Source organism: Octopus bimaculoides, chromosome 19 (genome assembly GCF_001194135.2).
Source record: "Octopus bimaculoides isolate UCB-OBI-ISO-001 chromosome 19, ASM119413v2, whole genome shotgun sequence".
Classification (NCBI taxonomy): Eukaryota; Metazoa; Mollusca; class Cephalopoda; order Octopoda; family Octopodidae; genus Octopus; species Octopus bimaculoides.
The window spans coordinates 22,694,482-22,704,718 of NC_068999.1; the positions used below are offsets into that span (position 1 = coordinate 22,694,482).

The 10,237-nt window shown below is 35.0% G+C and overlaps 1 protein-coding gene across 1 annotated transcript in view; it reads left to right on the plus strand.

Annotated features, from left to right (window-relative positions):
• The first annotated feature begins 9,892 nt into the window (after positions 1-9,892).
• LOC106871644 (calcium and integrin-binding protein 1) overlaps positions 9,893-10,237 on the plus strand; it is a 443,076-nt gene continuing 442,731 nt past the window's right edge. Inside the window, exon 1 of the mRNA XM_052974762.1 lies at positions 9,893-9,897. The gene's annotated coding sequence lies outside the window, so the exon portion shown is untranslated. The remainder of the gene's footprint in view (positions 9,898-10,237) is intronic.

Below are 10,237 nucleotides of genomic sequence, written 5' to 3' on the forward strand. Positions count from 1 at the left end.
GTCACATATCCCAGGGCCCCAATAATTACAGGTATAAACCTGAACTTGTAATCTGGATAGAGTAACTGCAGATTTGTCAATAGTTCAGCGTAGGTATTCTCTTTTTCACTGATCTTCAGCTTTATATTAACATCCGCTGGGCAGCTAATTTCCACAACTGTACACAATTTCTCTTCTCTATCCCAAATCATTATATCAGGTCTGTTGTGCTTACATTTTATTGAGGTCTTCTCTGGGACATTCCACCAGTACTCATTTTTATTATGAGTGGCTATGGCTTCTACCATACTGTGTGTTCTTATTCTTTTTCCTCATATGTATATATGTATGTATGTATGTATGTATGTTTGTATGTATGTATGTATGTAAAGGAACATACTTGATTTCGTGGTTTAAGTTAATACACTAAAGTTTATTCCAACTTACACACACACACACAAACACACACTTTCTTTGTATGTATGTGATTACATTTTCCAGTGTCTCCTTTTCTAATTTTAGACGGCAACGCGTGGTTCAGAAGCAAATTGCTGCTATATCTACTAGATCGCGCGCCCACGCAGAAATCTGTTCAGCTCCAAGTACACTTTGGCGTTGTCATATAGTCTAAGATCCATTTTAGTCGAGAATCTATGATGAAACTTATTTCATTCATGATAGACCCGACATTTGTATATCAGGGGAAGTATTGTTCGGTTTACCAACACAAGTGTTCCCCCACCGACTTGTTCTTCATAAGTGTTCCTCATAACTTCAAGAAAAATGGGTATTTTTTAATGAAATTTTCTACAAATACCCTTCAGAGTGTGTACACTGCTATTATATCGGAATTCAATATGAAAAAAAATTGATGAGCTCACATACATACATATTGACAAACATTTACAAAATGAAACTTGAAATTTCTAAAAAAATTGTGACGTGTGTGTACGTGACCAACAATTTTATTTTTCACATTAAATTCCGATATAATTGTAATCTACACCATCTGAAAGGTATTTGTAGAAAATTTCATAAAAAAAATTTCCGTTTTCTGAAAGTTATGAGGAAACAAAGCCGACTCGAGTGAATTTTCCAAAACTCCTCTCCACACCCTCAGAAAAAGATTTTCACCCACTAAAAATCCCTATATAGTAATAATCTGTCCCATCCGAAGCGTGTTTGTAGAAAATTTCATTGAAAAATATTCATTTTTCTGGAAGTTATGAGGAAACAAACTTGTGTGTGGTGAGGGACACACTTCTGTAAATATACCGTATAGTTCAATATGACTATTATTTCAGATTGTAATTTGTGGATCTTGGCTGCTGTTTATGAGGGTTAGCAGCAGCTGAATTGTGCGTGTGTACTAACTAAACCCTGACATGTCTGATTGAAAAAATAGTTTGGTGGTAAGAGTGTCTGTCAATACCGCAATACATTTGCTCTGTTAATTATGCAGGCATAAATATTTCAGACAAGACTAAAATATGAGAAAGACAGGTGTATAATTAAATTAAAGCCAAAAGAACGTAATATATTTTAAATTACTTTTGACTTGCTGTAAGTTTTCGTCTCTATCCAGCATTTAACTTCATTGTTTTGGTAAACTTTAACAAAATTTTCTCACATTAATGACAGTATATATATTTTATTTCAAATTTTGGCACAAGGCAAGAAATTTTAGAGGATTGGTTCGTCGATTATATTGGTCTCAGATGCTACTCTATTTTATCGATCTAGAAAGTATGAAAGGTAAAGTTGATCTCGGTAGAATTTGAACTCAGAACAGAAAGAGTCGGAAGAAATGTTAAGCATTGTGTTCGGTGCGCTACCGATTCTCCCTGCTTACAACAAATATCTATTACTATAAATTATGTTGTTCATAGAAACCAAGATCTTAGGATATCAATCTAATGCTATCAATTAAGCATATTAAACTGAAGATCTAAAGGAACTTGATGAGATTCAGACCCACTGCGTGGTACTTTGGGCAAGTGCCTTCTACTATAGCCGCGGGCCGACCAAAGCCTTGTGAGAGGATTTGATAGACGAAAACTGAAAGAAGCCCATCGTATATAAATATTATATATATATATATGTGTGTGTGTGTGTGTGTGTGTGTGTGTGTGTGTGTGTGTGTGTCTGTCTGTCCCCCATTATCGCTTGAAAACCGGTGGTGTGTGTACGTCCCCGTAACGTAGCTGTTCGGCAAAAATGACCGATAGGATATTACTGGGCTTATATATATATATATATGCGCATAATCATACTGGTAATTAAACTGTTTGGATTGTTTTAGTTTTGTGAGTTCTAAAACAAGGTATCATAAATTTGACCAGCGTCGAAATCACGATGCGTTTTCGATTCCCAGTTGAAAACAATTCATTTATCTTACGCCAATGATAGAGAGCTCTGTGACGCTTCTAATCCTTAACAAAAATCCTCGGTATGTTAACAGTTAACAAACACTGATACTTGTTAAGACCTCTGGATTTATTTCTAGGAATATCTGCACCACTTCAAATCGGCAAGTTTCCTAGGCAAGTTTCTTGAATAAATGATCATATATTGTTCTTGTTTTCTCAGTGAACTGAAACATTATGGGAAACAATATATCATTCATGTCTCTCACATTGACGTTTTTCATTAGTTTAATAACATGATATATTTGTGCTAAATGTAGAACCTGACGCCAGCAGGCTGCTATTGATTAATATAATTTAACAAGTAATATAAATGAAACGTACTAATCATATTTAATGATTGTGCACAATGTTTATTTTGTAAGGGTGGTAGCGCGCTCTATTGCAACGCCTCAGTATGCACCTGTTACTTATTTTCAGGGATGATGAAAGGACCAACGATTCCTACAACAGTGTAATGTTTATGTAAAGAAACGACACTAAACACTGCAAAACAAGTTAGTGGCATAACCGTTGAAGGAGGTGCTTTATTAGTCATGCTACTCTATCAGCTTGCTTTGACTGAATGTTAATTTATGAATATTTCGATCGAAAGGAAGTTGACATTTGAAATAACAATGAAACTTAATTTCAATCTTCTGTTGTCTTTCTACATATTTTATTTTCTGCATCCGTCCCGGCATGTGTGCACAATCTGTAATTTCCTTCAATTCAACTAGTGGATTTATACATTTCCTACAGAATTCGATGTTTTATAATCCTCAGTTTCTTGAATTTAGCACAAGGAAATATGACACCAGATAATCGCACGAATCGACCAAACAAAGACAAGAAATATTGGCAGACGTTATTATTTGAAAAAAGCAGACGACAGTATTAACTTCCGGAACCCACAATAAAATGTCGTGACGTAAATTCAAGTTATTTATTGTTTATTAATATTACTGCTTTAGTTTATTTAAATATGAAGCAAAGTACTGCAACGGAGAAGTGATGAGAATATTTTGTTGATTTGCGGATAAGGTTTCAGTTATTGCATATGTTTACTGAATGTTATTATATTCTGATTATCCTGTTATTGGTTTCTTGCAGCATATCATTTGACAGTCAAAGAGCTATGCTCACGACAGCTAAGGCTGCGATGCGGTTTCAACCCCCTTCGTAACCATTTTGAGAAGACATGAAAGTCACAAAATTCCATATTTCTTCGTATTTATTATTGTTATTGTTTGGGTGACGAGATGGCTGAACCGTTAGCAAGTTGGACTAAATACTTAGTGGTGTTTCTTCTGCTTCATTCCGACCTGAGTTCAAATTCCGCTGGGGTCGATTTTATCTTTCATCCTCTCGGGGTCGATAAAATAAAATACCAGTCAATTACTGGGATCGACGTAATCGATTTAACCAGCCCCACAGAAAAAAATCAGGCTTTGTGCATATGATAGGAAGGATTGAAGGTTGCGAGCTGGCATAATCGTTAACGAGTCAGGCAAAATACTTAGCAATAATTCTTCCGGTCGATGTAATCGATTTACCCACCACCCTAAAAATTGCTGGCTTTGTGCCAAAATTTGAAATCATTATTTTTGCTGCTGTTGCAAAGGCTGCAAATAGGCAGAGTCATTAGAGCGCCGTATAGAGTGTTTTGCGAAATTCGTTTCAACACTCTGAGCTCCAAATTCAAATCATGACAAGTTAATTCCATCTTTTATTCTCTCAGAGCTGAAAAAAATAATCTTCTAGTCAAGTAATGGAGTCGATGTAATCTACTTGTTTCCTCCCCCAGAATTGCTGGCCTTGTACCAAAATTTGAAATCATCATTATTGTTGTATCAACAGTAAGAGATTTAGCAGAAAGAGTAAATGGCTAGACTGAATGATTTTTACATTCTGAGTTCGAGTTTTACACGTGTGAAGTTCAAATCACACCAGAGACTATCTTGCCTCTCATTCTTCCACGGCTGGTAAAGAAAATATCAGTAATATATTGATTTTAAAATTTACCAGCAAGCCTCTACAGAGAAGAATATCAGTAATATGTTGTGTTGATTCATCTTAAATATTTCTTTCAAAGCCGATCTTTTTGCATAGTAAAAGGAAATCCGTTTTTAAATTGGCTGCGTGACAGAAACGGCGGAACGCTGATCTTTAGAATAATTGTAGGGCGGCGGACTGGCAGAATCGTTAGCACGCCTGTCGAAATACTTAGCGGTATTTTGTCTGCCGTTACGTTCTGAGTTCAAATTCCGCCGAGGTCAACTTTGCCTTTCATCCTTTCGGGGTCGATTAAATAAATATCAGTTACGCACTGGAGTTGATGTAATCGACTTAAACCCTTTATCTGTCCTTGTATGTCCCCTCTGTGTTTAGCTCCCTGTGGGCAATAAAGAAATTGATCTTTAGAATAATCGTATTATAATACGATTTTTAGTTTAGTCCTTCTATGTTCTGAGTTCAAATGCAGCAAGAAACTTATTTTAACACATCCTTTCCGACAGGAGCCCTAAAATAACTACAATGACAAACTAAAACATCTCTACATTCAACTATGTACATTATTTAGGAGTAAATAAAACATGAGATTTATGTTTTTACATTTTATTTTTAATAATACTTCAACTTATTTTACACATTATTTATCTAACTTTTTTGTCGTTTCATTTATAAATTTTATATCAAAGGTTCACGGGTCTTGTTTCTATTCAGTTTCCTCAAGCCGCCATATATTGATATATTTATCTCTATATTTTGTATGCCAACCTCTATGTAGAAGGCAAAAAAGGAAAGTCAGTAGAACACTGAACTAAATATTGAATAAGTACATTTTCTGTGGCGAGACGAGAATTCTTACAGTTCCAACTCTTTCACATTATGGTACACAAACTTCTCCAAATTCATGAACGATTTTGCTTGATTTAATTCAGTGATCGATCAAATCAGTCATGTGTTGCTATTGATCTATACACTTATGTTTCTCTATTACATATTTGTGGTCTACAGGCAAAACAGGAGATGAATATTTATAATATGAAGAGAAATGAGTCAATAGAAGAATTATCAGTGTGCCTATTCATATGAAATCATTAACGGTATGATTGAATGGTTATTTGTTCCACCATAAATACCTGCGCTATGCTAGTTCCTATGTGAAATATAACTTTGAAAATAAAATTAATTTAGATTTAAAAAACAACAGTGTATTTTCATTTTTGTTTTGTCAGTAAAAGTAGTTCGAGAGTCAAAAGCGTTTTTTAAAAACATTTAAAGTTAAACTGACAGTGTTCAAATTACGTTTTCATTAAATTCCTTTTCTAACATGTCTATAATTGGGAAGATTATTTTGAAAATAAGCAGAAAACAATAATATAAATATTTCTTTGAAATTTTAGTACATGACCAGTAATTTTAAGAGGAAGAGTAAAATAAATTACATTAATCCCCAGTGTTCAATTAGTACTTATTTAATCGATTCCGAGAAGATGAAAAGTAAAGTCGACCGCGGCAGGCTAAAGAGCCGGATGAAATATCGTTGAACAATGGTAACGAGTCTGCCAGCTCACTACGCCTTATTTGCTTCACGCTGTAAATTGAAATCGTTGCTTGAAATAAAGGAAATTAGTGCTTACTCCAAATACATTTCGCTTTGGATAGTTATTAATTAACTGTTAAACATACCACGAATTCTTTGAAACCGTAATGTCACAATAGCCTCTCACATTTGCTATGACCGAGTTTTAAACACCCATCAATTTCTGTCTGCCAAACTGTATATTACCAGCTTTGACATATCACACAAGTTTCATGTTTTAAACTCTGTAGAAGAAATGAATGAAAGACAAAATTTATTCAAGTGGCATTTGAACTTGGAACAATGGTTAACAAGATAACACTAAAGTATCCTGTCTCGTCTAGCTCCAATGTCGCATGAGCATGTGGATGATAATACCCTCATTTCTAAAGTACAAACTTAAAAGATTTGCAGATAAGATAAATTCTAACTTCATTGAAGCAACTATCTAGGTCTAGTTAATTAGTTACGTCAGACAGCTTGAGGAACCTGAATCCAGGTTTCTGGGATCCCAGCCTGTAACTTAACCTGGGGCTAAAGATTAGCAATATTAAGCTGATTCAAAATAAAAGTAATCGATGATTTTAGCTTAACCTCAGAAAGGCTTTAGCGTGAGACTCGAATTACAAGTGCATAAGAACTTACGTGGACGCCTCTATACTAAAAATAAAAGAACTTTTACTTTCATAAGTTTAAAGGCACGAAACTTATACTAAATTAATATTTTGGTCTTAAGGTTTGCACAAGTTTTTCATATGGAGTTTTAGAACCTTCATCAAAGAAATGTTTCAAAGTTCGATGGGACGAAATTTGACCCTCTAGTAAGGGGTTCTCTCCACGTTGTCTTACAAGAACAAACACTGATTTCAAATTTTAGCATAAGGCCAGCAATTTTAGTGGTTGGGAGAGTAAGTCGATTACATAAACTTCAGTGCTGAACTTGTATTATTTTATTACCCCGAAAGTATAAAAGGCAAGAAAAAAAACATCGGCCGCCGTGAAAGTTGAACTTATAATATAAAAAGCCAGAAAGCATTTTAGCCTCACACTCTAACGATTCTGTCAGCTCACCGCCTTTATAGGAGCTAACAAAACTTACTGTCAATACCAATTTACAGCTAGATCTATTAACTTGCAGGTGTTTAGTGAATGATTGATTAATTAATTGATTGTATGTTATCGTGATTGTTAGGACCCAAGTGATACCAGATCGAGCAGATCTGTCTATGATCAAAGACATATCGGCCATAACTATCCCATCTTTTAGTCAGGTATAGTGTATCTAGAATCACATTATCCAATGTGACCTTTCCTTATTTAGAGACGCCAGGATGTGGTTTGAAGGAAATTTGATCTTTATTTGTAGTAGTAGGTCGAGCAACTACGCTGGACGACCTCACTTTAACTTGTCTGCCATTATATCAACTCTGCCTACCGTTATATTTCGGTAAATTGATTGACTCACAATTTTTCTGAAAGAGAAATTTCTAAATCATTGTGACATTACATAAACGTACAAGAAGGAGCCTTTATGTAGTCAATAAATCGACTAAAAATAGCAGTGAAATATTCCTGAATCACTCTCTGCTGTTTTGAAAAAACATAGCACATTAATTATAATATTCCTCGATAGATTATGTATTAAATAAAAACAGGATAGTCACAGTTGAAACGCTTTATGATCATAGACCTACTTGATCGGGATTGACCTATTATTATACATCGACAATAATGAAAACTGGCGAAGATGGTAATCAGTAATTTAATTAAAAAGATAGTCTCTTGATACGTAATTATACAAACTGCTATCTAAAGTATCAATAAGAGTTTATGTCTAAAATCGACCTTTATTCACTTCAAATATCAGTTTAATAATTAATTTAGAACAGACTAAGGTCAAATTTTAGCTTTTAATTTCATTGGAATTCTTTCATAAATGTTCTTCAATGAGATGTAGTTAAATGAACATGCCGGAAAAGTTGATTACCTCAAATCATAGTTGGAGAAGTCATGAGGCTATTTTTAGTTAAGCCTTTACTATTAGTGATAGTTTGGGTGAAGGAGATGTGTGAATCTTAATAACTACCTGGTTCAATTCTTATCCTAAGCTAGCGAAAAGGTCTTCGTGGGCCTACTTTCACAGCAATGCTAAAAATGTGGAGGTATGAGTTCGTACGTTTTTTGTTCATAAATATAACTGGCACTCCGTCTGTTACGACGATCAGTGCCTCAGTTGATCCGATCAGCCTGCAAGTGGCTGAAACTCCACAGACACGCGTTCCCTTAATGTATTCTCAGAGATATTCTGCGTGACACAGAATGTGACAAGGTGATCCTTTGAAATAAAGGCACTACTGATTTTTGCCACTTGAGTGGACTGGGACAACGAAAAATAAAGTGTCTTGCAGAAGGACAGAACGCGTCGCCGGTTTTCAAACTCATATTCGTTGGCTGAATGCCCTAACTATTAAACCACGCGCTTTCACAAATATATATAAACAAATAAGTGTATTTTTATACATCATTTATATTAAATTACATAAATATATAAAACTTGGAGTAAATATTTGTGAAGTCTGAGTTTCGAATAAATTACATAGTCCTACGTTTTGTATTCAGTACTTACTCTCCCTCTCTTCTTCCTCTTTCTTATGCTTAACTATTCACACCCTCGAAGACACTTCTGTAGCGCGCATGCGCGCGCGTGTCCGTGCTCGCGTGCGCGTATGCTTCGTTTCCGTAGCGTTAACTGGTTTGATATTTGCAGCTTCAACTCTCAATGCAAAAAACTTTTTAAATGTCTTCAAATACAAACTTAGCACGGGCCTTCAATTTCCTTTGTTTTACTCTTTTCTTTTTCATTTGTCTTACTATAGATGTATCAATGCACGATGTACCATCTGAAGCTTAGGCAGAAACACAACTCCATTCTCCAGTTACACCAACCTAACTCAAAACCAGAGGAAACAATATTTCATATAAGTTTGTCAAACTTACAGATGACGACATCTGCTTTATACCATCTCATTTCTATTCAAGCATAGTGAGATTTAACATAGTGAGTATTAAGTGTACTGGGAATAGACGATTACTTGATTCCACAGCACATCGATATTCACTGAATTGCATTCTGCATTAATATTTCTTTGGGACATGAACATGACTTAAATTTTCGTTCAAGACGTGTTGAGCAATTTACCAAACGTTTCGGTATCAGTAACGATGACTCACCATGCTACCACATAGTGACATGCAATCTTTTTGACATTATCTCCGTCCTTGGGTCACCCACTATGACTTGTGACAATGAAATTTCACTGAAGTTGCATAGAGTGGGGGTACCAGACGAAGATATGCTCGTACGACAAATACGTTGTTCTTTTTGCTGCAATCACTGGGTCCATAAATCCATTTCTTATATCACATTAGCTGTCCGAATAGATCACGAAGTTTATCAAGAAGTGCAGCCAAAAGTGCTATGATAGTTCGCTTTACATAGTCATTGTTATGTTAAAGATGACAGTAGCTAATATAATCTACGATGGTGTATCGTAACAGCAAATGCGGTAACTGGTTTCTATCACTTATGTACCAATTGAGCTTTACCCAGCAAGAATTTTCCTGCGAAATTCATTTGCATGAGTATAAATTTGTTTCTCAAATTTTCTTGAGCAACGAGTTTGTGTCTGTGCATCGATAGTTTTGTGTACTGAGCTTGTTCTTCGTCATTCGTAAGTGAACCGCAGACTTCCGTAAACATTCCGTTGTTTTATATATTTCATAAATATTAGAGTGCTCCTCTTTTCTTGCTGCTCGTTGACTGCTGTTTTTACCTTGCTCATTCCGAATGCTAAAGGCAAAAGTGGATAGAGATATAACATCACTGAATGATAAAAATTATTGTTCAAAATATGATATTTTAAATCGATTCAAACAAACCAGAAGACTGTAGGAAACAAGAACGCATGTGATGGAATCATAAGGCAGTGTGATCCGCCTCGAAAAGATAAGGTACAGAGACGGTTGGTACGTATGATCTGATGATCAATTTTTTAGTAACAAAATTTATGAGTAGTTACTAATGATGACAAATGAATACGTTATTTTTTAACGCAATGTAACTTTTATATATGCACCATGACGGAATAATCTAATTAGGAAACCAAATGACGAAATTCAATGGCCAATTCTTTGGATCATGGAAGTCACAGGTGTAATTTAGGTCCAGAGCATATACAAACCCAATCGCTATAATTTTAAAAAA